Source organism: Corvus kubaryi, unplaced genomic scaffold, assembly GCF_017639235.1.
Source record: "Corvus kubaryi isolate FWS band 111438036 unplaced genomic scaffold, C.kubaryi_AGA036_p1.0 37398, whole genome shotgun sequence".
Lineage (NCBI taxonomy): Eukaryota > Metazoa > Chordata > Aves > Passeriformes > Corvidae > Corvus > Corvus kubaryi.
Genome location: NW_024581137.1, coordinates 14281935 through 14296477, shown reverse-complemented (window position 1 = coordinate 14296477; position 14543 = coordinate 14281935). Strand labels below are relative to the sequence as shown.

The 14543-nt window shown below is 41.1% G+C and overlaps 1 protein-coding gene across 2 annotated transcripts in view; it reads right to left on the bottom strand.

The window, feature by feature from the left end:
* TRAK1 (trafficking kinesin protein 1) overlaps window positions 1–14543 on the bottom strand; it is a 103499-nt gene that overhangs the window by 60952 nt on the left and 28004 nt on the right. For both annotated transcript variants that reach the window (XM_042044259.1, XM_042044260.1), the window contains exon 3: window positions 4274–4468. The gene's annotated coding sequence lies outside the window, so the exon portion shown is untranslated. The remainder of the gene's footprint in view (window positions 1–4273; window positions 4469–14543) is intronic.

The window sequence follows — 14543 nt, the reverse complement described above, 5'->3', positions numbered from 1 at the left end:
GCCGGTCAAGGTTCCTCTGAATGGGAGCACAGTCCTTTGATGTCTCAGCCACTCCTAGGTCCTGTGTATGTCTCAACCCTCTGTGATGTTGCACAGCCTGTTGACTTCCTCTCAACTTCACCACGTGGTGACAGCTCTTCCAACAACAGCACACCTGCATAAATGAAAGCCATCTCTCTCTACCTCGGGATAGGGAGCAGCTCTAGGCACTCCCAGCAACCTGACTCTTGCAGGGCTGTCTTCCCAATCTGAAGCTCTTTCTGGGTTAAAGTCTCTGTCTGGGCTGAAGTCTCTGCCCTGAGGGACAGGTGCTCCAAAACCTGGAGAATGCACCTGTGGCACACCGCCACCACATCTGCAGGCTTAGGTTGTTCTGAACTCAGATGAGGATCCCTTCTTTGCACTGTTCCACAGAAACTAGTACATCTGTTGGCTGTGTCTGGAAGCTGTGCTCCAGACCTGGCTGTTATAGAGGACTTTCTCCCAGCCACCAGCTAAAAAGGTACTTGACCATCCCTACTGAGCAGCAGCTCCAAAGAAGGCTCAGGACACCCCTGGGTCAAGAGCAGCTGACAGCTTCTCAGAAGCCACTAGGACTTCCTGAGGCCCACATTCCTGTGGCTCACCTTACCTTTACCTTACACGCAGCAGCAAGCACCCTCAGTTTTTTAGAGGGTTCCCAGATGGGGCCTGTCCCCCTAAGCTGCCAAGGAAAAACCCAGACTCCTGTGCCTGCTCACTGCCCCTGGTAGCTGTGCTCAGCCTGGCTCTCACACAGACCTCTCCCCACAGCCCTCAGCAAAAGTGAGCTTGACTGCCCCCAATATGGGGGCAGGGAGATGGAATGTCATTTTGCTGTATCATACATCATTTAGGCTTACTTAAAAGACACTCTGCCTTAACAGTTTAATGAGGCTGGTCAGATGACATTTAATTTATTTGATTATGCTTTAGGATAAGATCAGTTTTATTTTATTCATTTGGCAAAAATTGGCTCAGCCTTCCATCTGAAAGAAATAATAACAAAGATGTGCTTTGGAGTTCCAGAATGTAAAAGTACAGTTGCAGGCCTAATACTATTCCATTCCTCCCAATTGCCAACTAAATTTTATGAACTAATTCTCTACATCACCTATTCTGCGTTATAGCTTAAATCCCCACAAAAAGCAGTGAATAAATTAAAATGCTTGGATATTTGACTATTCATCTTTCTACCAATATCTTCAAAGATCAATTAAAAAGGAGAGCTAAGTAGCCATACTCTTGTGTTACGTGGCCCAGCAGATACTGAGCCTTTGTGGTTGTGAATTGGATTGAGGACCTCAAAAAAAAGCCACGGGAAGGCAGAAAATCTGCTCTAACAAGCCACAGCAGTATGCCTAAGGGTCATTGCTGATTCTTCTGCTGTATGGATCAACACAGTGGGAAAGTCATCACATTTGCACCAACAGGTTATAAACCAGCATCAATCTCAACACACAAACAACTGCAAGGAAATTTTCATAAGTCATTGAAAAATCAAACTTTCAAAGAGACAGGTTACAGTATTTGCTCACATCTTCATTAAGATTTTTCAAACAAACTAAACAGGTACAAGAGGGGTAGCTTAATTGCAGCACTGAAAACTGTGCAAGTAGTCACACTGTGGAACACTCCAAAGTGGTGGTGGCATAATTCACAGAACCTTTCTGCCAACTTACTTAACATAGTATTTTGACTTTCATAGTTAATTCTGCCATAAACCAATGTTTGCAATCAATGCAATCATTTTGAAACATGCAGAGTTATTACGATCTTGCACTCTTGTGTATAGATGGAGTCTGTGACCTGTTCACAGCAACTGAACAAGGGTAAAGTCAGAGATCTCAGTTTGTAGGGTATCAGTCTAAGGCTAGACCCAAATTTGCTTAAATTTCTTGAACTACTATCTATACACAAATGTCTGCCTGTAAGCAGTAAGAAATAAATGTTTCTTTATCAAAGATTTCCTTGCTTGCTTCCTCTTTTTTAAGCATTTATTTCCCAGTAAAAGCAGAAAATATACAGTGTGGCAAGAATTACAGGGTTTTTTCATTCAACCCAGTTGATTGGAAGAAATCTACAACCACAGCAACATGGTAAAGCTGCCGTCATCATGCCTTGTAAGCTAAAAGCTAGATAAAATTGTTAAGTATTCACAGTTTCAGGCAGCTATGCTCCCCAATTTCTTTGTTGTTCGCAGCTTCATTTTCAGAGAATAATAGAAGAGTTTGGGTTGGAATGGACCTTTAAGTCACCTAGTTCTAAACACCCTGCCATAGGCAGGGAACCTTCCACTAGACCGGGTTGCTCAAAGCCTAATTCAACCTCACCTTGATCATTTCTAGGGATGGGACATCCACAGCTTCTTTGGGCAACCTGTTCCAGTGCCTTACCACCCCCACAGTAAAGAATTTCTTCCATATAACTGATCTAAACTGACCCTCTATCAGTTTAAAGCCATTATCCCTTATCCTATCACTACAGGGCCTGCTTAGAAGTCCCTCTCTTTCTTTCCTGTATCCCCCTTTAAGTACTGAAAGGTGCTCTGAAGTCCCCCCAGAGCCTTCTCTTCTCTAGGCTGAACAACTCCAGCTCTGTTTGCCTGTCTTCACAGCAGAGGTGCTCCAGCCCTCTGGATCATCTTTGTGCCCCTCTGGACTCGCTCCAACAGGTCCACATCCTTCTTATGTTGGAGGCCCCAGAGCTGGTCACACCCTCCAGGTGGGGGTCCCACAAGGACAAAGTAGGTGGGGAGAATCACCTCCCTTGACCCTTGACCTGCTGACCATGTTTCTTTCAATGCAGCCCAGGACAGATTTGGCTTTCTTGGCTACAACTGGACATTGCTGGATCAGGTTGAGCTGTCAACCAACACCCCCAAATCCTTCTCCTCAGGGCTGCTCTCAATTCATGTTCCACACAGTTTGTATTTTGTATCCATCCCCAGCAGTCACACACCTACCATGATCTCAGTTGGTAGAAGAGGGATGCTGCCATGGGGATTTTTGAGTTTCCCACTAGCAAAACATTTTTCCCATGGTTATTGCAACAGTGCACCCACGCAGACAATTTTATTCATGAGACAGGACTAATCAGGTTACTAAAGGCTTTGGAAACCCTACATTTCAAATTATCTATTTAAGCCAGTTTCTGCCATCATTGTAACAGCACTAATGGGCTGATACAAAACCAGGGTAGTACACTTGATTCCATAGTTCAGCTTCAGCTTGTCTCCCTGCCCTTCCCACTGATTTTGTGTGATTGGGGGTAAGCGGAGAGCATATGTAAGTTATTTACTAAAATACTTCCATGCCCTTTATTGAACATCAGAAACTCAGTTCTTCATATTATTCATACTTTTCTTTACCAGCTGTGCTCCTTACAAAGAGATTCTTCAGGTGCTTCAAAATGCAATGAAGCCATCTTTGCACAGGTTTGTGCTGAGCCCTGTACCTCATCCCTCCTGCAGCTCTACCTAAATCTACATACTACTATAATCCATGTAAATCCACTGCTATTGCTTTAGCATAGTAGTCATTGAGATGAATCACAGAAGCCTTCTCTAATTGCACACCTAAGTCAATACCTACAGTGGAAGAAACCAGAGAGACATGAATCCAGTCACCATGATAAAGTATCTACAGACTCCAACAAAAGAATGACTAACCATAAAGGTCACAAATCTACTTGTGTTCCCTCTAGGCACAAGTATTTTTTTTTGTCTGATAGCATGACTATGAACAAATAAAAGAATGAAGGGCCAAACCATTTCAACCAAATGGTCAGAGCCTGGTTCTTCACAAGGCTTTTCCAGAAACTTAAACTGCAGCAAAATGATTTAATGTCATTCTGTGATGGTGGCACATAGTGCTGCCAGACAACAGTGCAATGTGTCAGAGAACACGTTCAAAAAAAGTGGATATGGAAAGAAGCCTAAGCTTTCTAAGCTGCACAGATACAGAAATTTCAGTCTCTTTGAGAGAGATCACAAGCAAAAAGAACTATTTCAGTTTCTCCAGTATTTGATAATGTGGAAAGGTGCATGCACAAATCACAAGTGCAATGGCTGTTCTTGATTAAATGTTCCCTTCATTTTCTATCTACCACAATCTTGGAGACCAAAGCAATAAACCACAAACAGTTCTCTTCCTCTCCACAGCTTCCAAAGAACTGCACAGATACTTCAAAGAAGGTAACAAAAATAGCACTGTTTTATTTGTTTCTCAGTACAATTTCTGAATTTTTGACTTACGGAAGTATTTCAAGGTCTCTTCTATTTGCTCAGTTGTTAAGTCAATATTCGCATCGGGGGAAATGAGAGGCGTGTGAAGCCAGTCGTCGTGGTCATAACCATAGATTGTATCCGCTCTTAGCTTATAATGAGGCAGCTGCTCTTCCAGGAGACTGATGATTTCAACTTCAGGAAGATTGGTACTATTGCACACATCTGTTAAGGGAAAGGGAACAATCTCTGTTAGTTACCTTGAGTACTATATATAAAACTTTGAAAGACATCACTTTGTTTTGATATCAACAGGATTTTTCTGCATGTAAAGAACAGCTCAATACAAATAAGTTCAGAAGATATGCCTGGCCCAAATTATCCTAAAATATTTATCATATAATATCATATTTACTAGTAGACAATACAGTGGCATGCTCTCTTTGTGACAAAAAGCCTCTAGAAGCAGGGACATTTATTGAAGAGTAAGTGGGCTACAGTGGGGAACAGAGAGCCAGTTACAACTGGAGTATGAAGAAAGGATTAGTGCACAGAGGAATGTAAATTTTTTATGTTCTACTTCACAGATCATTTTTAACTTTCAAGCCTTACATATAACCTTAACTTGGTCTTTGACCACAGTTTAGTACCACTGTAATTTTTTGCCTTTGCTGCTGGCAGATTTTTCTCAAGAAACAGAAATCCAGGATTGCAATAGCAGTGTCACAGTTCACACCTAAGACACACCCGTAAAGATGATTACAGGAACTTCCAGGGCACCTTTCAACACTATTTGACCTGCATTCTGTGCTGCAGACCCTCATGTTCACAAATACATCAAATTTGCACTCAGTTCTAAAAACGGATACCGACGGCCAACAACAACTGCAAAAATGTTACAATTAAAATTAGAGCTTTAAATTTAGGCCAGGAGGTAGCTGGGAAGTTTTAACACCAAAAAATCCCAATTCAAGATAGATTCTTTTTTACTGTGAGGATGGTCAAACAGGGGCACAGGGAGGCTAGAAGTCGAGTAAACAATGCCATGAGCACTTACTCTAAAAGATGTGCTATTAGTAGAAGTCAGAACACATTATCTTCAGAGGTACCTTCCAACCTATATTACATTATAATGAAGAATTTTGAGAGTGTGTCAATACCCAAAACAGTTGTGATAGTTCTAAACATATGTTTAATTATCATATACAATTAAATAAAATGTCATGCTAAATATTTATTAAGATACTGAGCAACCCATGGTATGTTTCCAGTAAATACGTAGTGCATCAATCTGCACATTTTCCATTTCCGCACCAGTACAAAGAGAAAACCCCACCATCCAGCACAACCCCTACCCCCCCCACAAAGTATGGAAGAGCTATCCACGCCTTTTTTGGAAGGGCAACGCACCAGAGCTCCCTCTTTAACCAGTGTCATAGCTCTGGCAACTCTTGCTGAGACTCACTCCAGAGTAAACAGCCAAGACTGTCAAGACCCTGAGTGCTCCCATGTACCTTTACTGCCATGACCACGCTCCCCATGGTCCCCTCTGCCAGCATGCTCTGCCAGGAGCCCCATGTACACCCCAGCCCCTGGTCCTGCCCTGTGCAGTGCTGTAGGCAAGCCTGTGCCCAGCTCTGTTCCCTGCTGACACTGACTCACTGTCCAGGCTTCCTGGATTGCTGGCATTTGTTTGATGATTGACCCCTAGAGAGTCAATTTGAACCATTGCTGCCAGCACCTTTGCTCTGCTTGGGAACAAAGGGACTGGGCTGTGCCAACAAGGATTGTGCCCTTCCCATCCTGTCAGCCGCCTGTAAGGCGGCCCTGCTCTTGCTGCTTCCTGACAAAGGCACCAATTTTTATAAGAGAAACTTGATCTTGCAGGATTGGTGTAGACCTGCAATTCCACTGTAACCTACTGGAATTCATCTGTGTCAAAGAAGGGGAGGAAGGAGAGAATGGGGAAGCAACATATACTTTTCTATACATCATTAATTACCTGGTTTTTGCCTTTTTAATCCAGAAATTACATCGTCAAAAGCAACCCAAGCACTAAAAATTGCAAGAACATTACTATTCTATCAGACAACAGTGCAGAGAATACCAAGATGAACTCATACTGTCAATCTCCTGCCTACATACTTTACAAAATTCTGATGATTAGAACAAAAATCCACTTGGGAAAGTTGTGTTGTACTTTATGGTTGAAGGAGTCTGCTGTTACCTATCAGGAGGTATTCTCCTCTGCTTTCACCCAGACTGTTCTGCTACCTGTTGTACACATGTGAGTGTCCTCCAACCCTTCCTGCAGTTAGATGCCTGCATGTGCGGCAATGCTGTTTTGATGGAGCTCTGTGCAATGTGAGAATCAGCCTGCACACATCATTTTAAGAGGTCCTTGCAACCCTCTCAGAGGGACTACTGGCTTACAGAGAGAAACAAGATCTGCTCCCCATGCTTTGAAAGACAAGAGCCAGCTTGTAACTACAAACCTTTCTTTTTCCCTAGCTACCTTTTTAATTGCTGACAGCATCCTCTCAGTGCCTGCAACAATCTGAGTGCAGAAAAGCCAGCTGATCTTCTAAAAACCACCTGCTGCCATCCACTAGACATTCAAAAACCTTTCTGTGTACATGTACACATAAAAATTTTTCTTTTATACATCTATCTTTTGATTACCTAATTGCTCTCAATCTCAAGAATATGGAGTTGATTTTTTTCATTAGGGGTGCTTTGGGCGAGTTTTTCTGGCCAAAATGTTAGTTCTTCTCTTCAGAAAAATGCAAGAATCTACACAGCCTGAGATGATAGTCTTGGAAACAAAGAAATAAAAATCTTGAAATATTCGAACCTTTAGTGTTGTTCTCTTATTAGGATTCCAAAAGAAATAGACTTTACAGATGAGACGAGAAACTTTCATTTGTACAGATAGGTAAACTGGCTTGTTTTATTCCAAACGTAGCAAAAAATGAATACAAAGGAAGTGACCAATAAAATGTGAGGAGGGAAAAAAAACCCTTCATACATGTACATATGAAAAAAAGCCCCAAACAAACCAAAACTATACCGTTTTATTGTGGAAAAGAAATCCACTGGAATGCAAAGACTATGCAGCAAAGAAATAAGAATTATCGTGGAATAAAAGCCAAGCAAGAAAATTTTTCTGCTCTACCATATGATAAATCCTGAGAATTTCTAAGCAATTCAGAAGGCCTAATAACTGGAAAAGATATTAATGAGTAATTGGAAAGGCAACTTTTTATGATGCTATTGTCATTAACTTCTACTGCAATTTTAAAATCTGGATACCAGCAGGAAATAGGAACAGGCTCTGATGTAACTGCCTATTTAGAAAAACAGGACACCATGGTTACACTTGTCCATGACTAAACATTAGTTCACCATTTAAATCACGGCAACATTCTCAGTGCTACAGTTACACGGTCTCTTCCCCTTCACTTTTCCTCCCCTCTGGTTTTCTGAGATGCACACATTTGTTATGAGAAGATCCCCAAACACCAGGTAAATTTTTTAGAAGACCCTGACTGTGTTTCTACAGAGGTTTGTTTTATTATTTCTGATTAGAACTGCAAAGATAAACAACTAAGTAACTTCTCTACTAAGAACACCCAAGACATCATCTGTGACTGTAATTTATGATTAACTGATATCCAATAGACATAAGAGCACTTCCTCTTGCCCTAGGTGTTACCTTCATTTTATTGAGAAAAATGTAACATCTTACACTTAAAACAATTAGCTGATCATTAATTTAAAAATGATACAACAAAATGTACTGGAACCATATCTTTCTGAGTTGCTGTTATGGATTCTGGGTTTTGTAATCGAAGCAATTTTCAACTTTCAGTTTTCTGGACACATTTGGCAAACAAATTTCTACAAGCAGATTAAAACCAACTTAAATAGCTAATGAATTATGAACTCATGATTCTTAGTAAAGCATGGGTCATTCCAGGTTCTGCTTATGCTCTTGCAACTCTATAGCTTTCAGCACTTCACAGAAATAATTAATTTTTTTTAATTAACTCTTTTTTGTATTATTTTTGTAAGTAACATGTTCTACTGCTTTACTTTCTTCTTAGCTTAAATGCATGAACACCCCATCTCACTTGCTTTGTTGAAAATATGTATTTCTCCATGCCCTGTTCCTCAGGAAATGAAGAAGGTGCTCAGTCCGCTTTGCAGTAATTTTTGACAACATTCCTCCTTGTGCTCTCTGTTTTCTAAATGAGATTTAAACAAATGTTTTCGAAGACTTTTGTCCTGGTTAATTTCTTGTTACAGTTCCTAATCTTTCTATAAAGAAGATGCAAAACAGGCAGAACACTCCAGCTGAGCTCTCTTCTGCATATTTCTTCCCACTTCAGTATCCCTTGGGTAGTTACTAATGGATTACCTACAAGCTTGTTTCGTATCTTTTCATACATTGGCATTTGACCGGCTGGTGTATTTCTCCTTTTCTGGACATACTAAACCTCTGTACCCCATGATTCTCAACTTAAGACAGCCACTCAAGTTTCACTGGTTGTTTCAGCTTGCTTATATTTCCTTAGATAAATTTTTATTATTCTTGCTGATCTAGGTACCTTTGACTATTTCATCAGTTCACTTTCTTCTAGGCACATCTCTATCCATACAAAATGCTCTAAATATAGTAAACTAAGTCTTCACTGTGGAGCCTGAAGTGAGGGTGGGAGGATGGCTTCTTCCTTCCCCCACTCTTTTTTTTAACTTTTCACACGCAGAGAAAGAAAGAATTTGCAGGACAACCATGTGCATGTGAGGATAAGAGTACACTTGGTTATTTTCCGATGCACACTTACATCTTTCCTCTGCTGACAAGTGAGCAAGGAGTTGATCGTACAGAAATGGAGTGAGAAGTCTAAAACAATGGGAGCTGACTGTACGGAGACAGCACAGCTCCTCAAGGAATGCTTTCCCTCCCTGCACATAACAGCACAGAGATCACAAGGCATTGTGTGGGGTGCTGTCACCCACTGTCCTTTTCATCCTGCACTCACACAGCCATGCAATACGTGAGGTCACTTCCCATAGAGAGTTACACACATACTGAGCTGTCAGTGTTACTTGGATGGGTGGAACTATGCCAGCACCTCATGAACAAGCAACTCAGCCTCAGTCAAACTAACTTCAACTCCAGCTAAGTTCAACAAGAACCACAGGTAGACAGCTTTGAAAATCTCATTCCTATCAACATGGTCACCTAAAAGCAGCTCATCTTTCAAACTCTATTCCCTGCCAGGCTTTTAGATTTCATCTGTTTATGGCTATAGAAGTATCTTACTGTAGGAAAGAAAACCTAGCTTGACCAATAAAGAAGGAGCACTGACTCAATTTCAGCATCAACTTTACATTAGAACAAATGATAAATTCAGAGAATGAACTTAGAACAAAGAGAAGGGACAAGGGCATGGGGAGAGTGGGGGCCAACAAACAAAGAACACCCCAAAACATACAGTAAACACACAGAGAAAATTAACTCTACAAATCTCAGAGCCTGGTATCTGCAGGAGCCTTTACAAACACAATATAAACAGCTTATTATCACGGTGTCCGGCAGTGGTAGGGAGGAGAAGAGAGATCCAGCAGGCAGGCATTGTGCATCAAGATTCCTCATCTTACTTAATTATTTCACAAACTCTTTTATAGACTTTTTTCTTCATAGTCTAATTGGTCAAAGGATCAGCCACCCCTTGCCTCAGGGTGATTGGCTAAAATCCTAGAACATCCATTATCAAAATATTTTTCTACTGTACTATAAACAAATCTTTGCAAGGTCACAGGTGTTCATAGCTTATAGAACTCTACTAATATCTTCCGTGAGAGAGAAAAATATCTCACGGGACTGGAAAGAAGCAAGAGAAATTCTTGCTAGCTGCATATTTGTATCCACAGCTTATAGTACAGTCCTCACAAGGAACATAAAATATATAGTTTCTGCCTGTCTGCATTCTGGTTCAAACCATCCCTGATCTTCATGGTTTCACCGATTTGCTTGGGAGCAGAGCTCCCCTCCCAAGGTTAAAAGGACTCCCAGGTCTCCACAGAACCCGCAGTACAAACTGCCACCTGCCGGCAGAACTGCCGTAGTACTCGAACCCCCAAATCCCACAGGACATTTTGCCAGCCGGTTTCCCACTTCCAGCCCATGGCTGTAAGTGGAAAAAACAATGGCTCATAAACCCAGCCCTGCCAGGAACTACGCTAGGGTCAGAGCACCGCTCAAGAAGGGGCATGCCAGAACACACAAGTCATGACAAGAACGACCACAAGAAAACTACCCAGAGACAGTATCATTCCCAGAGAACAGTGCCCCTGAGTTGTGGTCCTGATGGAAGCCAACATCTTGCAAATAGCACAAAGCAGCCGTGCTGCCCAGAAGTGCCTCCTCTGAGCAAAGGGAAACAACCATTGAACAGAAGTGTGTATAGCAAAACAACTCCACTCTGGGTGTGACCTTAGGGAAGTGCTGGGCTGCTTGGCAACTTTCAAAACACAAGCTTTGGTCATCAGGCTGTATCACATGTCCACCCTGAGCATCTTCCAGGAAACTCCACTCCATCAAACCCCAGCAGCTGATGCTCAGCCCACAGCCAGAGAGGGGCAGTCTAAATACCCTCTCCTTCTTAAACACAAACAAAGCGAGCAAACAAACAAAAAACCCCCAAACCAAAACAAAAGAAAAACATCCCAAAAGCAAGCAAAAAATGCCTCAGTAGCCAGGCAAATCTTTCATTTCTTGCAACAGAACTAAAACATCATAACTTGTCACTACCTGTTGAGGCAGCTGAGGACAAAGAAGTAGATAACCACAGTAACAAAAGAGACAAGAGAAACAAGGAATCTCTCTGAAGAAAGCTGGAAGAATAAAGAAATCTACTACTTTACTTCATGGGACCACATACTCCTCTCTTCGGTTTTCAGTCCTGTCCTATTTCACACACACATAATACACTTACCCTTGACACTTAGCTTTCTCAGTGGTTTCTTAAAGTTTCTCCATTTTAAATCTTTGAGAAAAGACAGTCAATAAATAACAATTCCAGAAAATAAAAAGCACACAGTACCTGCCAAGGGTCAATTCCAGTGCTGGCTCCATATTAGTTAAGCAAAAATAAGGTTCTCTGCAGAAAAGACTACACACCATGGAGGCTAAAGTCCAGCCACATGTAACACAAGAAATCGAAGTTCATCAAGTTGAGGCTGTTCCATGCCAAATACCAGACCATTTTGATCGCTGATTTTGCTCCATGTGACGCTGAGATTAGTCACCTAATCTAGCTCAACAAGCAGCCAGGAGGCCATGACTACGTTAGCATTCTCTTTTTTCAGCAGACCAACAAGCCTAACCATACTCCAATGATGGATGCAAGAAGGATGATCTTTCTCTAAATGTTTTTCCAGCAGATATTTCCTGGCTGCTTGGAACTGCCCAATAGTCTCATCTTCCCCATGCTTTCTGTCCATTTAGACAGTGATGGAATGAACTCGTCGTTATCACTGCGAACAGATCCACATAAAAATGAAAAGCAGAGGGAAGAAATTCTACCACACAATTAGGCTGCTACCTATGCTACTGAAGAGGAAAACATGGCCTGTAGTCATGCATTATTTGAGTTCTATAGGCCTACATAGACACAGTTATTAAGTATTGACTGAAGTCTATAATTACAAGTATTTCTTGAGCCTTATTTAACAATTACAGGTGTATGTACAAAGCAATAGGCAAAACCCCAGAACTTACCATATTTCTCCTCAGCCTTGGTTCTCAGATGCCCAGAATGTGGCTAACTGTACTGAAGTCTTACAAATGATACTGCTGAACTCAGGACATGTGTTTCAAGGTAAAGCAAGTGGTTAGATTATAGGGCAAAAAATATTGCTTCTTAAAAAAAAAAAACCACAACAAAAAAACAGCTCCTCAAACAGCTTCTGTAACTTGACTGGCATGGCATGACATGATTTGAAATTGCAAGCCCTGCCACACATCTTTGACCAAAGCTGTTTAAGCAGTGGTTCTTCTGCCTCTGAACATGGAAAAATCTGCATAAAATCCAGTCTTCCATGGGAAAACAAAAGATTCCATGCCAACCTCTTTTTGGCTTGGCCAAATACACCTCTAAAGACTAGGATAAATTTGGGAGTGCCAAAGCTAACAAAGATGAAACCAATTCCAATGTGAGGAATGCCACTGCTTACCAGGTTGAAGTGTCCCTGCTTTGGTTCCATCCTACATACACATTCCTGCTGGGTATAAAAGCCGAGACAGATTTGGTGATGAGAGTCCATTAAACTATTAGGACTCTACAGTACATTATGCCATAAACGTAAATGAACTTTGCCTTAAATCAAAGTACAGAAATGTTTTTCCCTTTAGATAAATGCACCCATATTCATGATTCCTACATTAAACAGAAAATAAAAGGAAACTTTGCCACCATGGCTATTTTTTTAGAGTTAGAACAAAAGCTATTCATGTAGCAAAGGCATGCTGGCAATGCACTGTTCAGCAGCAGTAAGAATAAACACATTCATTAACCATTAGGATCTTCCAGCTGCCAAGAGAGACTGCAAATGTCTCAAAAACCCATTGATAAATCACCGAGTACAAAAACCCTGAAAAGCAATTGTCCTGCTTTTGCTCGTTGTTCAGCCCAGCTACAAAATGTGCCAGCCACTAAACAATGGCTGTCAACAAAGCTTTCACAGAATCACAAGCAAAATATAAGAATTAAATCTTATGTAGCTTGCTCTCCCTACAGATGCTTACTTTAAGTGAAAAATGTGTTGCTTCATGATGGACACACACACATACATTAAGGGGGAAAGGTAAAGCTGAACTTCACATATTATGGACCTAAATTATGGAATAAAAGTTATTTTCACATATTTAAATGCACCAATAGTCAAATGTAGCTTTTTAGTCTTCCTGCACTATTCATTGCACCACAACAGGAAAACAAAAATGCAAAGCAAAAAAACATCCCCAAAAAAATCTACTAGGCACTAGCCTTCAGTACTTTCTACAAAGAACAAACCCAGAACACTGATGAACACTTACTGCTTTCATGCACCCCTACCTCAAATAAAGTACACATTTAGGAATGGTAAGTGCTTCCCAAAACAAGGGAAAGCTAAGAAGAATGTCTTTAAAAATGCCACACCAGACTTGTAATTACAACTTGCTTTCATAGTGATGTCAGAATTGACAGTTTACACTAAAAAACATGGATCATATTAGGAAGGATAAATAAGTAAGAGGGCTAGACAGGGAGAACAGCAGAATTCTTCTTAAGGAAAACCAACCAACCAAATGCCATCAAACCACAAAAAGACAATCCTTGACAGAATAAAAACATATGCCTGAGACACAGATTAAGAGGTGGTGTAACAACCTGACAGAGGAGAGGAAGCAGAAAAAACCACCAGGTTATTGGAAAAGGGTAAGAGCTGAAAAGCAACCGGGGGGGTTGGGGGGGGAGGAATCTGCATGAAGTTGACTGAGAATGCACCAAAAACCAGACAGAAAATTCAAAACAGAGGCAATGATGCAGCAGGCACAGAGAATAAGATTATTTTGTCAGAGTATGCTAGACAGAAATACAGTCAGACTCATAAAATTGTTCCAGTCATGCTGAAGGAGCTATCTCATGTTAACAGGACTGGCATTTTTGGAACGCTTTAGAGAAAGGAATAGTGTTCAGAATTTAGCAATAGCTGCTTACAGAAGTGTTGGGAAAGAGGGAGAAGAGACTGAAACTAGATCAAGCTTACAGGATAAGACTGGTAACAATAACAAAAGTAAATGAGCTGAGGTAAGGATCCACATTCTCATAGCTTTATTTAAAGGAGAGACTAAGAAAGCTGGGAGAGGAGTAGGCAGGGGTGTAAAAATTACAAAGGGTTTTCAAAATCATGAAGGTAACTTCACAAGGAAAAAGAATTTACATTCACCAAAATCCTGCATAAATAGGACAAATACTCACAGAAACAGTGCAAGATTGCCGTCAAGGCACAGGGGTAGCAACCATGAACTTCCAGGATAAAATCAGCAGGTCCACATAAGAAAAAGCTATGGACTGGTTCCAACACTAAATAGTTCTGCATGATGGGGGGACTTATGCTGAGTAGACTACTGAGAGTGGCTGAGTATGTGATCCTATATCCAGCATCTGTGGTTTCTGGAGTCAAAAACACAGTCCTGAGCTGGCTGGTCCAACACAGCAGAGCATTTCTTACGCTCTTTGCTTGAGTT